The sequence below is a fragment of the Galeopterus variegatus genome, unplaced genomic scaffold (assembly GCF_000696425.1).
Source record: "Galeopterus variegatus unplaced genomic scaffold, G_variegatus-3.0.2 Scaffold3365, whole genome shotgun sequence".
NCBI classification, from domain to species: domain Eukaryota; kingdom Metazoa; phylum Chordata; class Mammalia; order Dermoptera; family Cynocephalidae; genus Galeopterus; species Galeopterus variegatus.
Window position 1 is genome coordinate 207,953 of NW_007729476.1, and position 18,821 is coordinate 226,773.

An 18,821-nucleotide genomic window follows, 5' to 3' on the forward strand; every position below is an offset into this window, starting at 1 on the left:
GAGGGAGACAGATGGCACCCTCAAGTTGAGTAATTCAAGGAGAATTTAATGAAGGGATCGTGTGCAGAGAGGTGAGAAGCCACAGAGATGGTGCAGTACCCAGGACTGGTAATGGTGGCAGTCAACAGCAGGGACCTGAACGGGAGACAGGCCTGTGTGGAGAGGGGCCTGACACCCAGCGAGCCGGTGTCCTGACCCCCCTTTTCTGCCAGGAGGGAAGGGAGCCATTAATGAGGACTCTACCATGTGTCAGCCTCCTGGAAGCAAAAACATCACAGCCAAACTGCAGGCTGTTGGGAGGCAGGCAGGATGGGGCTGGATGCAGCCTGACATAGTGGCTGGTTAAAGGGATGGTGAAAGCAGGAGGGGGCGGGTCCTGGGCAGGTGCCGGCTGGAGGCCAGGAGCTCGGCTGTGATGCCTGTGACCAGGGGAGAGGATGGAAGGGAGTGGGAGTGGGGTGATGCCTGGAGAACAACCCAGATGGGAAAGGGGGGGATGGTCAGTCCTCGCTCCAGGGGGAAAAATGATAATTAGAAAAGAAGACACACACTTTAGTAACCTGCAAAGACTGAGTAGAGATGATGAAGAGTGAAAAGTGATGAGATTTCCTGTCCTGTCATTTGCTTTTATGAAATTAACAGAAACCAGAATTTCCAACTATACTTCCCCTTGGTTCCATTTCCCTGAAAGACTGACCCAACTGGTGCTTGAGAATAATTTCCTTCAACAAGGAGCCTGGTAGGAAGCAGCCCATTCCTCTGCCTCTTCAATTCATCAGAATTTGCGTGTTAACAAGGTTTGCCCAAGGGCAGGCCCTCATGCTTTCTTGTGTACGTGTGGGGATCTTGTTAAACACATATTCTGATCCAGCAGGTCTGGAGCTGGGCCAAGGATCTGCATTTCTAACTGGCTTTCCAACACGGTGCTTTTGGCCTCTGGCGCCACACTGTGAATAGCGAGGCTTTGGGAGACTTTTTCTAAAGATTAGGATTTAAAAACCAAACAAGAGGCTATATGATCCCAGGTATGAGAAGCAGATGGCAAGCATCTACACTAAAAAGTGCAGCACACAGCTGTGAGCACATCTACCCTGCCGCACCGCCCTCTGCTGCCCTTCTGAATAAATAAAGCCCTGCATCTCCAGGAGACACTCTCTGTTGGTACACACTGGGTGCCGCTTAAAAGCAGCTGCTGCTGGAGGCAAAAAGCTTTCATGCACATTGTAAGTTACCTAAGAAAAGCCGTGGCATCCTTTTTGAAATGGTTCTCTGTTTCATAAGCTGGATGTTTTTTTTTTTTACCACTACTCTTCTCCCCCTGCTCACCCCCTGAACACGCTAAAAGTGGTTTCCTTCAACTTCTTGGGGTGATTTGAGTCCATATGTGGAGGCAGATACTTCATGAGCTCCTTTACACACCTCCTTAACACTGCCGACTGCAAGGCTGGCCTCCCTCCCCTGTGACTGTTACCAGTAAATTTCAAAAAAGGCAGGTCCCCAGCATCCATTTCTCTCATTACCTGAAAAGGGCTGTTACCTACTTTTACTGGATTTGAAAAGCACAGGGCACTTGAGGATGGAGATTTCTCTGACCCTCACTTTGGGCCCTCCCTCCTTCACCAAGAGGAAGTCAGATGGTGGACAGCCAGTGTTCTGGCTTCTCAACTCAGGCGCATTATAAGGTGGAACCCGCCTTTCACTTGTTCCTTGATTTAGTTCTAATCTTGGGGTGATGAGAGCTAGGGATGTAGTTATTGTCATGAGACAGTTTATTTTGAAAATTAAGGTCTATGATGTAGAAAAACTCATCCAATCTCCCTGATTTAGTTCTAATCTTGGGGTGATGAGAGCTAGGGATGTAGTCATGAGACAGTTTATTTTGAAAATTAAGGTCTATGATGTAGAAAAACTCATCCAATCTCCTCTCTCCAGCCCCAACACCCTCCACCCTGTTCTACTGCCTTTTAAACATGATTTTTTAAAAGGCAGAGTCATTTTCTTCTCTCTTTCTTGATTGTGTTCTTCATACCCATTCAAACTCACCATGCAAAACAAGTTCACCTATAATCTCTGGCTCGTGCTAAATTATGGAGACTTAATTTACTCCAAGTGGAATCACGCCCTCACTTCAGAGAGCCTGAGGGGGCAGCAAGTGTAGCAGTATTTTAATAACAGTGAGCATTAGTGAGCACTTACTGTATGCCAGGGGCTGTACCAGGCACCTTACACGCAATGGCTTATTGCCGTGCGAGCCCCTCTGGGAGGTGGGGGTACAGTCACTTTCCCATTTCATAGAGAAGGAGTCTGGGACATGCATGGATCACTACATTTGACCAGGGGCACTTGGTTGGGAATAGCAGTACTAGGCCTACCCAGTCCCAGAACCCAAGCTACTAAAACTGCTCTCTAGCATTAGAAGCAGCTGGAGCAGCTGGCACCCTAACCAGGTATACTCATTGAAAGCCTCAATCGTTTTGGAGTTTGGAAGTTCAGGGAACCCAAATTTGAACAGCTCCTTAATTAGAACATTGCAATCTAACAATGTCAAGGTCTCAGTGTAGAACTAGGTATTGTGTGCCTTCCTCTGTGTGTTTTACAAACATCTGTATCCAGGACTTTTGTCTAGGTACATTCCTTCGAGGAAAAGTCCCATTCCCACCTCAGGCCACCTCAGACCCTGAGGGATTCATTGTTAGGGGCTGCTTTCCTGGTACCCAACTGTAGCACTGTTCCTGGTGGCCTCAGCAGCAGTGGTTTGTTTCAGGGTCTGGGAAGGTCTGGATCTGCTGCATTTGTATATGATTGAGTTGGACCCCTAATACATAAAACTGCCAGACCCTGATTTGGGGATCTCTGCAGGCTGGGTTATTTAGTTGGGTTGAGCAAGTTTACAGTTCAGCCAAAGTGTGTCATGCACCTACTAAGTGCAAGCTACAGACAAGTGAGGTGAAAAAGCCAGATAGAGGGATATATAAGACACAAGCACTGTGTCTAGAGCCTCAAGGACCCTGGCAGTGATGACACTTGTCAGTCCATAATGCAGCCCAAGTTGCTTTTATAAGGTGCAATGGAAGGCCAAGGGAGAGGAAGAGAGACAGCTGGCCAGCAGGGAACTGGAGAGGCCTCGGGGAGTTGGCGGCATTTGAGATGAGACTGGCATAAAGCAATAGGACTCAGACAGGCAGAGACTTGGGCGGGGGGCATTGCAGGGAGAGGCATGGAGGCCTCCTTAGGACTTTAAAGAGTGTTAGGCAGGAGTGTTTGAGGGTCTGGAGCTGTGATGCCACATTAGCTTAGGAAGAACCAGACATCCAAATCCTCTAATAATAGAGCCGGCATCTAAGACTCTTACTCCACTCCATGCTTTGAAAGCATTCTCATTTAATTCTTCTTAGCCCCCATGGTAGGTTTTATTATTCCCACTTCACAGATGGAGAAACTGAGGCCTGGAGAGGCTAAGGGACTCACTTGAGGCCACACAGCTAAGAAGTGGCAAAGTGAGGAGTGAAACCCCAGCAGGTCTTCTCAGGAGGCCATGTTCCTCAACTGGGTACTCTGCCTCACCGCAGTTGATCCCCATTGTGGAGACCCAGCACTGGTCTGCAAAACCACAAGGCTTGAAAAGCGATGGGAGTTGCCCCTGTACCACGAGTGATTTCAGAGGCCAGATCAGCCTCTGAATCCACACTCTACAGTGTAGGAGATGGAGACACCTTCAGGACCTACACAGGCACCTGCCTGGGTGGCAGGAGCCTGCAGGGTAGAAGAACAGCCACATACTGGGGCAGCAGGTGCCAAGAAGTTTCCTTCTCTGGCAGATGGCTTACTGGCCCCAGCCCATTCTCTCCCAGCAGCCACATGCATACATGTGCAGAGCCCCACCAGGAGCACATGCCTGGGAACTGGCGTCCCTTCTGAGAACCCTGAGGCAAAGGGACACAAGGCAGAGCAAATTAAAACAATGGAAGTCACATCACTTATGCCTCTTTAAGGCAAGCCGTAAGTACATAAATTCTCGGACCTGCTATTCTGATTCCAGCTAATATGTTTTAACTGCAGTTCATGGGCCCTGGACAGCAGCTGTGAGGAACAGGGCAATAAATTGGATTGTAGAAGCACAGGATAGAAAAATGATTGCAGCATTTTTACAATTACCTAGCTCTCCATCGACAGAGGGAAGAGTGCTTTCTCTTTGTACCTCTGCGGTAAAAATGTATCCAGGTTAAGTCCATGTCTCCAGGTTAAGTCCATGTCGTTATTGTATCATCATAATCTAGCACGTACTGATTGTTCCCCACTCACCAAGACAGCAGCCTCACGTTTAACCCTCCTCACACCTCCCATCCAGGTTAAGTCCATGTCTCCAGGTTAAGTCCATGTCGTTATTGTATCATCATAATCTAGCAGGTACTGATTGTTCCCCACTCACCAAGACAGCAGCCTCACGTTTAACCCTCCTCACACCTCCCCTGCTAGGTGGGCTCTCTCCATGCATTCCTGCTTTTCACCTGAGTCAGCAGAGGCACCAAGAGGCCAGCAAGGTCCAGAGTCAGGGGAATGGTGACCCTGGCAGCCAGACACCCCCATCCCAAGGTGGCAGACTCCAGTACCCACTCCTCCCAAGAGTGAGGGTTTTGCTTTCTGTTACATTACTGTGAGGAGAACGAAAGTGGGTCAGTTTTCATTTTCCAAATCACATTTTCTCTCCACACCTAAGGGATTCAAACAGTCTCTGGGCCCCTGAAACTCAGGCACATGCTCCTCCTAACTGGAGCAGCCAGGTCCCCTCTTCATACTGGGGCTACGGTTTTCATTGTCTCCCTGCACATTATTAAGAATCTCTCAAAAGTGAACTTAGATCCACTGTACCAAGTACAAGCTGCTTTCTATTTTTCGCTCTTCTACTTAAATTTTCAAAGAATCTAAAATAGCACTTGCCATTTTTTACCATCTTCTCTTCTGAAATATTTAATTCTTCCTTGAGCAGTTTAACATTGTGTTGCCCGAGGATTAACTTCCATTTTTGAAGAGAGTCTATTAGCCGAGAGAGGCAGAAAATGTATTTCACCGAGTGGCAGAGATGCAGCCAGCAGTGCAAGCGAGGAGAAGCTGGGAGGCCACAGCTTTGCCTTTATCAGGCTGTTTGCCCATCCGCAAAGCTGGGACCAACTGCCTTTATTAAATGCATACTGATTTTTAGAAAGCAAAGTTTCCCTGCAAAGACCAATTTTAAGGGGATTAATGCTCAATGAATAATGCATCGGGGAAGAATGACTGCAGTAATACTTAATTGGAAGAGGAAGAATCAACTGTGGTGAAGTGCAGAAATCACCTTCTAGATGCAAAGCAAGTCATGAGGGCTGCACGGGTCTGAAGCCACCACTAGGGCAGCTCCCAAGTCTCCAGCCAGAATGGGGACAGTCAAGATCACGGGCTGCCACTGTTTCTCTAATTGTCTGTCTCTTAATAACTGCCAGAGAAGAGGAGAGGTGAAAACGCACACGAGAGATGAAAGCTTTGGTGATTTCTGCCTTTTCGTTTGAAGGTCTTAATCAAAAGCCTTATTTCTCCCTCTTAGATTATTAAGTCAGACAATGTTGATCACAGGTGATTCCACAGAGTTCTTGCTGGAGTCTGTCGCTGGCCTCCGTCTCCTGCTTCCTTGGTCCAGGCCTAAAAAGTTTGAAGTTTATCCCCCTTCAGAGATGGCTTTTCCTGACAGCCTTTGTGGATAGCTGTGATGGTTTTACTGCCTTTCCCCTATGTCTTTGCCTGTTTTCCTGCTCTGTTCAGCAAACTGGACCTCCTTTAGTCTATGAGGTGTGCAGTTTTTTGCTTCTTTGACCAAAAGTGTCCAAATTCACTCACTGTGGTAGCGGGAGAAAGGGACAGTTTCCTCCTTTAATCCTAACTCACTTCTTTTCTCAAAGAAAGGTTTCTAAGCCATTATGTTGGAAATGTTCTTGCCAGGTCAGTGTAGGAAAATGTAATTCTTGGCCGATTAACTATGAAGCTGACTTTCCCAAATCCAGATTGGTAGTGATAAATTGCTAACCCTTGCCAACTATCATTTATTTTTTTCTGGAAATATGAAATGAAAGGGGGCCTCTAAAAATTAAAAAGAGACCATCAGGATCTCACTTTTAGCACATTTCTACTCTACAGCCGGCCCCTGCGAGATATAGAGGACACCTCCTGTTTTCCACTTGGCCTGGAGATCACTGATTTATAGTGCAGAGGTACTGGAGGCACCCGAACCCAAGGAGCTGTGAGTGCTGGGCCTCCCGAGATGCTTCACAATGGGTTTAAGCTGTAAAGGTGAGTGCCCTTTCTCGGAGGAAGGGTGACCTTCCAGCTCCCATGTTCTCAGCTCTTTGCAGTCCCCAGGTTTGCAGTAACTGCAGGGCTAGGCACAGGGTGGAGGTAGCACGTGGAGAATACCCCCGACCTGTCATTTCTAGTGCTTGGCAGTGGGTGTGGGGGGGGGCTCGGTCCTTGCTGCCTCTTAGAATGACCTGTGTTAGCAGGCTTTTGGAAACCTTCTTCCAGGCTCACCCTAGACTAAGTAAACTGAATCTCTCAGGGAGGGACATAGGCATCAATACTTTGTCAAGCAGCCCACATGAATTTATTGTGCAGCCACATATGAGAACCGCTGATCTCAAAGGCCCTCCCAAGGCAGCACTGGGGAAGAATTCATTCAGAAGAATACCTGCCTGCATCTTAGTCCCCTTTTATTTAGCAGGCACTCCAGGTCACTATTTTCCCTACTTTTCCCATTGCTTTGTATTTTATTTTTGACACATTCCATTTTGCAGCTTCGTTTTCCCTCCACAGCTGTTGAGGCACAACCTTTAATAGTTATGTTTCTCACCAAGAAGGTGGTTTAAAGCGTTAAGCAGTACGTGAGCTTATAGTCTCTGTCTGACTTAGTAAATCTGCTGTCTTTTAACAGTGGTAACAAAGACTTCACAAGTCCATTATAGTTATTTTGTTGTATGTCACCAGGTTTTTTCCTAAAAGCAAGGATGTGTTTTAGCTTTGCTTTTAAAAGATTATTCTAGAATTCTCCCACCAGTGTATCTTTAGGAAGTAAGTTAGGTCCTTACACAAGAATGTAGGGGTCTCCAAATTTTCACCATCTTTGCCATTTAGTCACTCCTTTTGTATAAGACTGTAACAAATAACATGTTTATTTCCCCACCAGTGTTTCTTCTAGAACATCATATAAGCATGGTGTGATGGGAGGCTGAAATCTCTGGTTCAGTTTCTGACTCATCCACCGTCTCAAAGTGAAATGTTAGGTATACTATTTCCTTTCTTGAGATTGTTTCTCTTTTGTCTACCTCATAGGGCTATTATGTGGTTTCAAAGAGATGTAGGTGAATGCACCCTGAAAAGCCTAATGCACTGTGTGATATAACGTAAATTTAAAATGTCATTAATTAAGGTTTCACTCTCTGCTGTGGCCTTTTTGTACATGGATGGATACAAGTCTGCCCTAAAAGAGGCACATTCAAGACATGATCTAGCAGAAGAATAGAGGTTAAAAGAGAAATTAATAACATAACTGATAACTTTTTAGGACTGTTTCCCTAGAGGCAAGAAGAATTTACGTTATGGCCTGCAGAAGGCAATTAATTGGTTGAACCACCGTCATTCAAGAGAGTGTTTTAAAAATGTCTTGCTCTCTGTGTCTTACAGAAAAGCAAGGGGAGTTGGGAAGAGAGAGGGATTCTCAAATAGGTAGATGTTTTTTATATAATGTAGTATCTGTTTTAATTTTTAAATTTACTTTAAAGTTACCCGGACTTGTTTTATGTGTAACATGTTTTCTCCACCCTGAGAAAACCATTTACTGTTTTCTCAGAGACAATCTAGAAGCAGGAAAATCCTACAGCTGGAAAGGACTGTGGTGCACCATGGTCTAGTTACTGTTGTAACTCACTCACTGTCATCTGTTTACACCAAAGGCTCCGCCACTTACCATCGATTAGGACAATACAATGAAGACACTGGGTATTCCCTTATATGTGTATATACTTACTTTTTTTAGGATAAGCACGTGCAATCGGCTCCCCTTCCCATATCCATGGGTTCTGTATCTATGGATTCAACCAACTGCAGCACCAAAGGCTCCGCCACTTACCATCGATTAGGACAATACAATGAAGACACTGGGTATTCCCTTATATGTGTATATACTTACTTTTTTTAGGATAAGCATGTGCAATCGGCTCCCCTTCCCATATCCATGGGTTCTGTATCTATGGATTCAACCAACTGCAGATCAAAAATATTGGGAAAAAATTTGCATCTGTACAGAATATGTATAGACTTTGTTCTTGTCATTCCATAAACAATACAGTATAACAACTATTTACATAGCATTTACATTGTGTTAGGTATTACAAGTAATCTAGAGATGATTTAAAGTATACGGGAAGATATGCACAGATTATATTAAAATACTACACCATTTTATATCAGGGACTTGAGCATCTGCAGATTTTGGTGTCTGAGAGAGGTCCTGGAACCAGTCCCACATGGATACTGAAGGATGACTGTGTTACAGTTTTTGAAAATCATTAAGGTAAGGAAGATCCTCTTTTGAAATGATGGGGGCATAAGTGACTGGAAAACATAGTCTTATTCTGCATATTCCTGCATTGTCTGTAAGGTCTCACTTCACTCACCACCTCCCAACTTTATCTCTCCCTATCTCTGCCCCATTCCTGGAAATAACCACTATTCACCATGTAGTGTTTATGGGTCCAGACATTTGCCATTTATAATCATGTGCCTTTAAGAACAGAAACCACAAGTGGAACTATAATACATATGTACTCATCCAGTTACCGTGTATTAACACCTGCTGTGGGCCAGGCACTGTTTACGTGCTAAGGAGACAATGCAAAAAGAAAGGTAGGATCCCTGATCTCAGGTAGCTTGTATTCTAACATTTAGTAACATTAAAAAAAAAAACAACTTTATTTTGAAATAATTATAGATCCACAGAAAGTCACAAAGACAGTACAGAGTCCAAAGGTCCTGCACACTCTCTGTCCAGTTTCTGCCATAGTTGCATCTTATATAACTATAGTACAATAGCAAAACCAGGAAGGTGACACTGGTACAATGTGTCTGTATAATTCTGTGTTGTATCACATGTGTAGATTTATGTAACCAGCACCACAATCAAGGTGCAGAACTAACCATCACCACAAAGATCTCCCTTGTTCCACCCCTTTATAGTCACTCCCACCCCACTCCCACTCGCCATCTCTACCCCCTGGCAACCACTAACCTGTTCTCCATCTCTATAATTTTTTCATTTGGAGGATGTTGTATAGATGGAATTCTACAGTATGTGATCTTTTTTAATTGGCTTTTTTTTTTACTTAGCGTCATGCCCTTGAGGTCCGCCCATGTTGTTGTGTATATCAATAGTTTGCTCCTTTTTATTGCTGTGTAGTATTCCATGGTATGAAGTACTACAAATTGTTTAATCATTTACCTGTCAAGGGACACTGCAGCTGTTTCCAATTTGAGGCTATTACAAGTAAAGCTGCTATGAGCAGTTGTGTACAGGTTTTCATATGAACGTAAGTTTTACGCTTCCTGGGACAAATGCCCAGGAGTATAATTGCTAGGTCTTATAGCAAGTATATGTTAATTTTTGAAGAAACTGCCAAACTGATTTCCACAGTGGCTTTACCACTTTACATTCCCACAGGCAGTGCATGAGAGATGTGCTTTCTCCACATCCTCTCCAGCATTTTGTGGTGTCACTGTTTTTTATTTTGTCTGTACTAAGAGGTGTGTAGTGATCTCTCATTGCGGTCTCAATTTGCATTTTCCTCATGGGTAGTTCTGTTTAATATTTTTTCATGTGCTTATTTGCTATTTATATATCCTTTTCAGTGAAATGTCTATTCACGTCTTTTGCCCATTTTCTAATTTGTTCATTTGTTATTTTAATATTGAGCTCAGAGAGTTCCTTGTATATTCTAGATAAAAATCCTTTGTAGAATACGTGGTTTCCAAGTATTTTCTCCCACTCCGTATATTATCTGTTCATCACCTTAACAGTGTTTTGCAGAGCAAAACGTTTTAATTTTGTTAAGGTCCAATTAATCCTTTGTAGAATACGTGGTTTCCAAGTATTTTCTCCCACTCCGTATATTGTCTGTTCATCACCTTAACAGTGTTTTGCAGAGCAAAACGTTTTAATTTTGTTAAGGTCCAATTATCAATTTTCTTCTTTTATGGTGTTATGTCATGTCATGTCATATTTAAGGGTTCTTTGCCTAGCCCCAGATCCTGAAGATACTCTCCCATGTTTTTTCCAAGTTTTATAGTTTTACATTTTACATTTAAGTCCATCATCCATTTTGAGTTATTTTTGTATAAGGTATGAGATTTAAGTTGAGGTTCATTATTATTTATTTATTTTTATTTTTGTCTATAACTGTCCGATTGCTCCAGCACCGTTTGTTGAAATGCTATCCTTCCTCTACTGAATTACTTCTGTACCTTTGTCAAAAGTCAACTGAGCTCTAATGCAGAGTATTTCTGGGTTCTCTGTTCTTCCCGTTGTTCTCTGTGTCTGTCCCTTCACCAACACCACACAGTCTTGATGGCTGTAGACATATAATCAGTCCTAAAATCAGGCAGATTGATTTATCTCATTTTATTCTTTTTCAAAATTGTTTTAGCTATTCTAGTTCCTTTGCATTTACATATAAATTTTAGAATAATCTTATCTATATCTACAAAAGACAGGGATTTTATTAAGAATTGCATTAAGCCTGTATCAGCTTGGGCAGAATTTGACATCTTTACCGTGTTGAGTTTTCAAAATCATGAACACAATATGCCTCTCCATTTATTTAGATCTTTGATTTCTTTCATTACCATTTTATGGTTTTCAGCATCCAAGTTCTATACAAGTTTTATTAGATGTACAGGTGTAAGAGGGTGAAAAACCCTGTTTTTTCCTTCTACTCACACATCACTCAACAGAACGCTTCTGACAGCAGGTGTGTGGGGGTATTTCCCCATACACCAAACAGTTCTCCAGCAGACACCAGCTGGAGGTCCTCTGATTCAATTCAATTCTGACACTATCTATCTGGAGATAGCATCAGATCCCATAGGTTAAGGGCTCAGTTCCACAAGACTGCTCCTCCTTCACATGCCAATCACAAGCAGTAGGTTGTTACCTGTAGTTCTGACCACCTATAAATCAGGAACTATCATAACCCCCTCCTTAGGTTTGATTAATTTGCTAGAGTGGCTCACAGAACTCAAGGAAAAACTTTGCTCATGTTAACTGACTTATTCATAAAGGATATAATAAAGGATGCAGGTGAACAGTCAGATGAAGAGGTACATAGGGCAAAGTCTGGAAATGTCCTGAGCACAGGAGCTTCCGTCCCCATGGAGTTTGGGTGCACCCCTCCCCTGGCACATTGGATATGTTTGCCAACCTGGAAGGTCTCCAAACCCCATAGTTCAAGGATTTTTATGGAGGCTTCATCATTGTAGGCATGGTAGATTGTTAACTCCACTGTCAGTCCCTCTCCCTTCTCTGGAGAATAGAAGGTGGAGCTGAAAGCTCCAAGGTTATAATTATGGCTTGGTCTTTCTGGTGACCAGCCTTGATTCAAGAACCCAAAAGTCACCTCGTTAGAACAAAAGATGCTCCTATTATCAGGACATTCCAAGGGATTTAGGAGCTCTGTGTCAGGAATCAGGGTCAAAGACCAAGTATTATAACAGAAGATTCTCCTAGCACATTTCTACAAGGTTATTAGGAGCTATGTCTCAGAAACTAGGTCAGAGACCAAACATTAGAACAAAAGATTCTCCTAGCATCCCTACTGTTCAGGAAATTAGAAGGATTTTAGGACCACCATTTCTACAAGGTTATTAGGAACTATGTCTCAGAAACTAGGTCAGAGACCAGACATTAGAACAAAAGATTCTCCTAGCATCCCTACTGTTCAGGAAATTAGAAGGATTTTAGGAGATCTTTTCCAGGGACTGGGAGCAGAGACCAGTGTCTATGTTTTTTATTATTTCACAACATGTATTTCTTTTATTTTTTCTTTTTAGTGATTGTAAATGATATTGTATTTCTAAAATTGGCATTTATATATTCATTGTTAGCATATAAGAAGTACAATTGGTTTTTGTATGTTTATTACATTTATCTCATATTCTGTGACCTTGCTGAACTTCTTTATGAGTTCTAGGAGTTCTTTCATTGTTTTTGTTTTGTTTTGTTTTGTTTTGTTTTGTATTGTTTTGTTTTAGACCCCTTGGGATTTTCTATGTAATTTCATGCTGTCTAGAAATAGGGAGAGTTTTGTTTCTTCCTTTTTGTCCTTTATGCCTTTTCTTTCTTTTTTCTTGCTTTATTGTACTGGTTAGAACTTCCAGTACTAAGTTGAATAGGAGAGGTGAAAGGAGACATCCCTGCCTTGTCCCATTTTATGGGGAAGCATTCAGTCTCTCACCATGAAGTATAATACTCATATTAACTGTAGAACATTTTGTAGATGCTTTTTTATCAAGTTAAGGAAGTTCTCCTCTATTCCTACTTACCTGAGAGTTCTTATCATGAATAGGTGTTGAATTTTGTCAAATCCTTTTTCTGCATAAATTTACACAATCATGTAATTTTCTTCATTAGCCTGATAATGTGATGGATGACGTTGACGGAGTTTTGAATGTTGAGTTAGCTTGCATCCCTAGAACAAACCCCACTAGGTCACGGTATATAATTCCTTTCATAATATTGCTGAATTTTATTTGCTAATGTTTTGTTAAGGAATTTTACATCTATTTTTATGAGGGATATTAGTCTATAGTTAGTTTTTTGTTGTTGTTTTGTACCGTCCCTGTCTGGTTTTAGTATTATGGTAATACTGGCTTCATAAGATAAGTCAAAAACTGTTTCCTACTCTTCTATTTTTACTGGAAGAGAATGTGTAGAATTGGTATTAGTTCTTTAGTGGAATTCTTCTAGGAAATCATCGAGGCCAGAAGATTTCTTTTGCAGGATATTTTAAATTACAAATTCAATTTTCTTGATAGTTATAAGGCTATTCAAGTCATTTATTTCATACTGGGTGAGTTCATGTTTTTTACGGAATCGATTCATATCATCTAAGTTGTCAAATTTCATAGTAATTCCTTATTATCCTTTTGATGTCTGTGGGGTCTGTAGTGATATTCTGTGTTTCAGTTCCTGATATTGGTAATTTCTATTTTCTTTCTTTCTTGCTTTGTCAGTCTTGCTGGAAATTTGTCAATTTTCTTGATCTTTTTCTAAGAACCAGATTTTTGTTTTATTTGTTTTCTCTATTTTACTATTTTCAATTTCTCTAGTTTCTACCCTTTATTATTTTCTTTCTCTGCTATCTTTGGGTTTATTTTTGCTCTTTTTTTTTTTTTCTAGTTTCTTGAGGTAGGAGCTTAGATTATTATATCCTCTTTTCTAATATAACCATTTATGATGCCCCTTCTCTAGTTCTTTGGCTATGAAAAGAATTTTGGTTTGAGGGAGACCTTTTGTTGGGATCTTTGTGACTATTCCTATCACATTTCCAGGTTGTTGGCTTCTTCATCTCCAGGTCTAGGATATATGAGGCAAAAAGAAAACCCAGTAAACTCACCATCATGTCATTCTTTGGCCCAAGGTCCCTAGCCAGTCTTCTTGCTTCTCTCTACTTTTCATATCTGTATCTCCATGATGTGGAGATACAGATTTAGATATAGAGGTCGTATATCAAGACACCATACTGAACAATTTTAGTAGTTCTAACAATTCCCAAGTTAATGGTCTTGGATTTTGGAGGATAGCAATCACAAACTTTTAAAAGAACTATGTTTTCTCTTCCTTCCCAATATTTATATCCCACTTTATTTTCTGATTTTCTGGTCACTGCCTTTCTCAAGACCACTAGTGTAATGTGGAATAGCAATGATAATGATGGGCATCCATCTCTCTCTTACTTCTCATGTTTCAGTGTTAAATACAGTCATGTACTACTTGACAACCTTCATATATAGCGGTTGTCCCATAAGATTATAATGGAGCTGAAACATTCCTATCGCTTATGATGTCACAATCATTGTAGCATACTTTTTTTTTTATAAATTTAGTGTAGCCCAAGTGTACAATGTTTATAAAGTCTACAGCAGTGCACAGTAATGTCCTAGGCCTTCACATTCACTCACCACTCACTGACTCACCCAGAGCAACTTCCAGTTCTGTAAGCTCCATTTGTGGTAAGTGCCCTTTACAGGTGTGCCATTTTTTAAATATTTTATTCTGTATTTTTACTGTATGTTTCGCATGTTTAGATATGTTTACATACACAGATACTTACCATTGTATTATAGTTGCCTACAGTATTCAGTATGATAATATGCTGTTCATGTTTGTAGCCTAGGAGCAATAGGCTGTATAGCATATAGCCTAGGTGTGTAGTAAGCTGTACCATCTAGATTTGTGTATGTACACTCTATGATGTCTGGCACAATGACAAAATCACCTAATGACACATTTCTCAGAACATACCCCCGTCTTTAAGCAACGCATGACTGTAGATTGTGTATTGTTTTGTAGGTTTCTGTAGGAATGCATGTGCCTTTTTGTCAATGTCTTGTGTCCAGATGATTGTGTTTTTCTCCCCTGATCTACTGACAAGTTGAATTATAGTAATATTTTTAATGTTGAGTCATCCTTGCCTTCCCAGCATAAACTCTCCTAGATCATGTTGTGTTACTCTTTTAAGATACTACTAATTTTAATTTATGAAATTATATTAGGATTTTTGCTTATGTATGCATTAATAAGGTTGTACTTATAAGCCCTGTTGTACACGAAACTGAAGACCTCTTTCAGATGGGTCATATGTTCTCCCTATGGTCACTTTATCAAATTAATATTAAACTTCCTATTAAATATTAAGTTTCTTCCTATTAAATGTCTTGTCTGGCTTCTAAAGGCTTTCCAAGTTGTCTGTACGTGGCTATTTTAGTGCCATTCTGTTCACTTTTGGTATCTAGGTTACACTAGCTTTGTAGAGTAAGTTGAGAGACTTTACATATTTTTCATGTTCTATGCAGCGTAGCGCAGGAATTGATGTGTACTTTAAACTTTAAAGGTTGTTAAAGTAAAAAAAAAGAAAGTAGTGAGGAGTAAAACCATCTGGGCCTGGGACCTCTTTGGCTACTTTTTCAATTTTTTTTTTTCCCTATATTTGCTAATCTTTTCAGGTTTTCTGCCTCTTATTGGGTCTGATTTTCAGGTCTTCTCGCTCTTAGTAGTAGTTTATATGTTCCTAGGAAATTATTTTATTTCTATTTCCACATTTATTTTTTCAAATTTTTTCCAAATATGTCAGTATTTGCATATATCTCCTTTAATGATTTTGAAATCAAATCCATGTCTGCAGTTATGTCCTCTTTATTATTCCTAATTTGTTTTGTTTACCTTTTTTTTTTTATCAGACTGGTCTCTTTTATTAATCTTTACATCTTTACGATTTAATGATCAAACCAACTTGTCTGTTTTCTATTCATCATTTTGTTTTTTCTTTATTGAATCCCTTTCTTCAACTTTGTTTAGCTCTTTTTTCTTAAATTTCTTGAGACGATTGTTCAGTGCATTTTCAGTCTTCGTTTCTTTCCAAGTGCAGTTTAAATTTCAGGTCCCTCTTTGATGCATCCTGCAGATTTTGAGCTGAGTGATTTCATTATCATTGGTTGCTATACAGTCTCTAATTTCAGCTTTGATTTTCTTTGATAAATTACTCTTGGGTTAGAGCTTCAAGAGACCTGTAGTATTATTCTTTTGAGGATTTTATTGAGATTTTATTTGTGGCCATATACTTGGTCAGATTTTTTAAGCCTTTGTGGAAATTTAAACATGTTTTCTGTTAGTTGGGAACTGAGTTTAAATATGAAAATCATCTAGCTTGCTGACTGTGTATCAAATCATCTGTGTCCTTGCCTGTATTTTGGTCTGTTTGATCTGTCAATTTCTGAGGAAGACGTGCTGAAGTTTCCCACCACGGTCATGGATTTAACAGCTTCTGCTTGAATGTCTAACACTTGTTACACAGTTCCACGCTGTGTTATTCATTGAAAACGGTTTGTAACTATTATTATTTTCTGGATTGTATCTTTAATTCATATAAAATATTCTTTTGCTTTTGGCCTTGAATTCTACTTTTGTTTAATATTAATACTGCAGTTTTTGCTTTTCTTTTGAAAGCACTAGGTTTATCCCCAGTCATTCTATGTTATATCATTTTAAGTCTTTTGAAAATAACATACAGCTTGGTTTTATACATTTCCCTCTGAAAGCCTATCTTTAAATAGGAGAATTTAAACTGTTTGTATTTATTATAAATATTGGTATATTTGGACTTATCCCTGTCATTTATTTTTATTTTCTATTTAACCCCCTTCTTGTTATTTCTCTCCCTACCTCCCTTTTCTTATTGCTGTGTTCATGTTTTCTTTTTCTTTTTTATCCTTTCGTGCTTTGGAAATATTACATCCTAATCTTCTTATTCTTTAGGTGTTTAAAGCAGAGTATTTAACTGTCATTATTGATAGGAAAATGTTATTTTAATCAGAATTTGTAACTTACCCCCCCCGCAACAGGACAAAAATCTTTAGCACATTTTTACGTGTTTTTAACTTCCAAGGACTTTCTTGCCCTCTTTTCACAATAGCCCGTTCTTGTTTTACCAGAGCCGTGCATCGCTGAAGATAACAGGACAGAGGCAGAGTTTATAGTATAGTGTATAAGTTCTGTTCTCTGCATTGGAGTCCAGTTCTGTTTATCTTCGTCTTTCTCTGTTGTGCAAATGATTTCTTTGAATGTCTGATCATTCTTGCTCATCATTCATATTTTAAAATGCAGAATTGTGTGAATTCGTGTTGGTAATTGTCATGTCTTTCCTTGGCAGTCGCATGCCTTGGTTTCTACTGCAGATCTTGCCTCTGAATAGAGGGATGGCTAAGAGCCACATGTCCGTTAGTGGCTGATGTGACAGCAAATTCCCCTTCTGGGTACCTGGGAAGAGAGCACCCTAGCCACTGGAAACCTCATGGGACACCATAGGAAAGCTTTACCCTGGTGGAACTGTGTCCCATAGCTCACTTCTGGACAGAGTTTTGTTTCTCTTATTCTTTCCTTACCCCCAACTCTGTCTGCTGAGATTCCTTGTCCTTCCTCTTACTAATGTTCTAGACTCAGCATACTGGAGTTCAGCTCCTGTCCCATCCTAGACCAGTTCCCAGCCTTAGGGCCACTCTCATGGGTCAAGTCTGGCACATGCAGGAAGGGGCAGGAAGGGCTGGCCCAGGTATAAACTCTCTTTTAACCAATTTCCCTCAAGTGCCCCCATGGTCTGCCCTGTCTACAAATTTGTAGTCTTGCCAGCATAACATTGGGAAGACTCTCTTACCTCTCTGCCTCACCTGATTTCTGTCTTCCTGAAATTCATCAATCCATGTATCTGGGGCACTGATGGTACCCTTTCCATGCTAGTAAGGATTTATTTTCTTTCTTGGTGAGGGGAATAAAACATATGGTTAATCTGCCATCTTCAACCAGAAATCTAAAAGAGGGTTTAGGATATTACAAACATGTAGCTTTTTGAGTGAGAAAAACAAATCACTAAAATATATTTTCTATAAATAATTCCAAAAGAGACTTCCTTTTTCCTGTAAATGTAAGTCAAATAAATAAAATATAAGAATGCGAGTTGTGTTTGTCTGCAATTAGAATGAAGCAGTGAGCACTACTGCCTGACAGAGGCCAGGCGTCGGGGCTGTGTTTGTATTGGCAGCACTGGTCATATACACTAGCTGCCTCTATTAAAATGTAACTATTAGCAAATGAAATTAAATACTTCAGTTGCCTAGTAACTAATCCAATCTGAGAAAGAAGCAAAAATAGAATACGTAAATTTAGCACTTTTAGGCCATATGCCAAGCAAAATATTCTTGCTTTGTATCCTTTTGATCATCTGCAATTTGAATGGAAGGAAGAGTATTTTAGTGTCAAAGAGGCAACATTTGTGTTGATATTTCTTGCTAAAAAGTGAATACCCCTTGATGACTGAATGTAAATGAGAGATTGTCCAGCTTCCCAGGGATCTGTGGCCATCCTAGCCCCCAAAATCACCAAATAGAAGGAGCTGTAATTAACCACTAGGAATTTATTTTTCTGACTTAATTGAAAAGCCAAAGTGCATTGTGTGATTTCAGCGACATTATACTGTTGGAAGAAAAGTGTAAGCCATTTGTTTTACCCATTTTCATATAAAATAAAAATATCATTTTTCCTCCCAAGCAGCTTTTCAACAAGATACCGAAAATTAAGAAACAGTTTAAATTTATGTTGGTACATGAAGTAATTAATGGGACCAGATGATATTGGAGTTTTAAAAAATACCACAATAAATAAATCAACATTAAATGTAATATCAGTTACTTCAAATATTACTTTTTTCTGTCTCCTTACAAAAATGGGGAAAAATGCATTTATTTATGGATGACATATTTCAAAATAGAAAGCAAAAAAAGAAGATGAAAATCTATTCCCCCCCAAAATAAAAATAATTTAAAACTTAAGGAATTGGGCCGGCCTGGTGGCGCACTGGAGAGTGCGCCGCTTGGGAGCGTGGCAGCACTCCCGCTGAGGGTTCGGATCCGATGTGGAGGCTGGTTCCCGCTCACAGGCTGAGCGCGGTGCGGGCGCAACACTGTGGGTTGCAATCCCGTTG

The 18,821-nt window shown here is 40.5% G+C and overlaps 1 long non-coding RNA gene across 1 annotated transcript in view; it reads left to right on the forward strand.

Annotated features, from left to right (window-relative positions):
• LOC103600479 overlaps nucleotides 1-6,258 on the forward strand; it is an 81,737-nt gene extending 75,479 nt beyond the window's left edge. Inside the window, exon 3 of the long non-coding RNA XR_551391.1 lies at nucleotides 6,166-6,258. This is a non-coding gene — a long non-coding RNA (uncharacterized LOC103600479). The remainder of the gene's footprint in view (nucleotides 1-6,165) is intronic.
• Nucleotides 6,259-18,821: the final 12,563 nt, after the last annotated feature.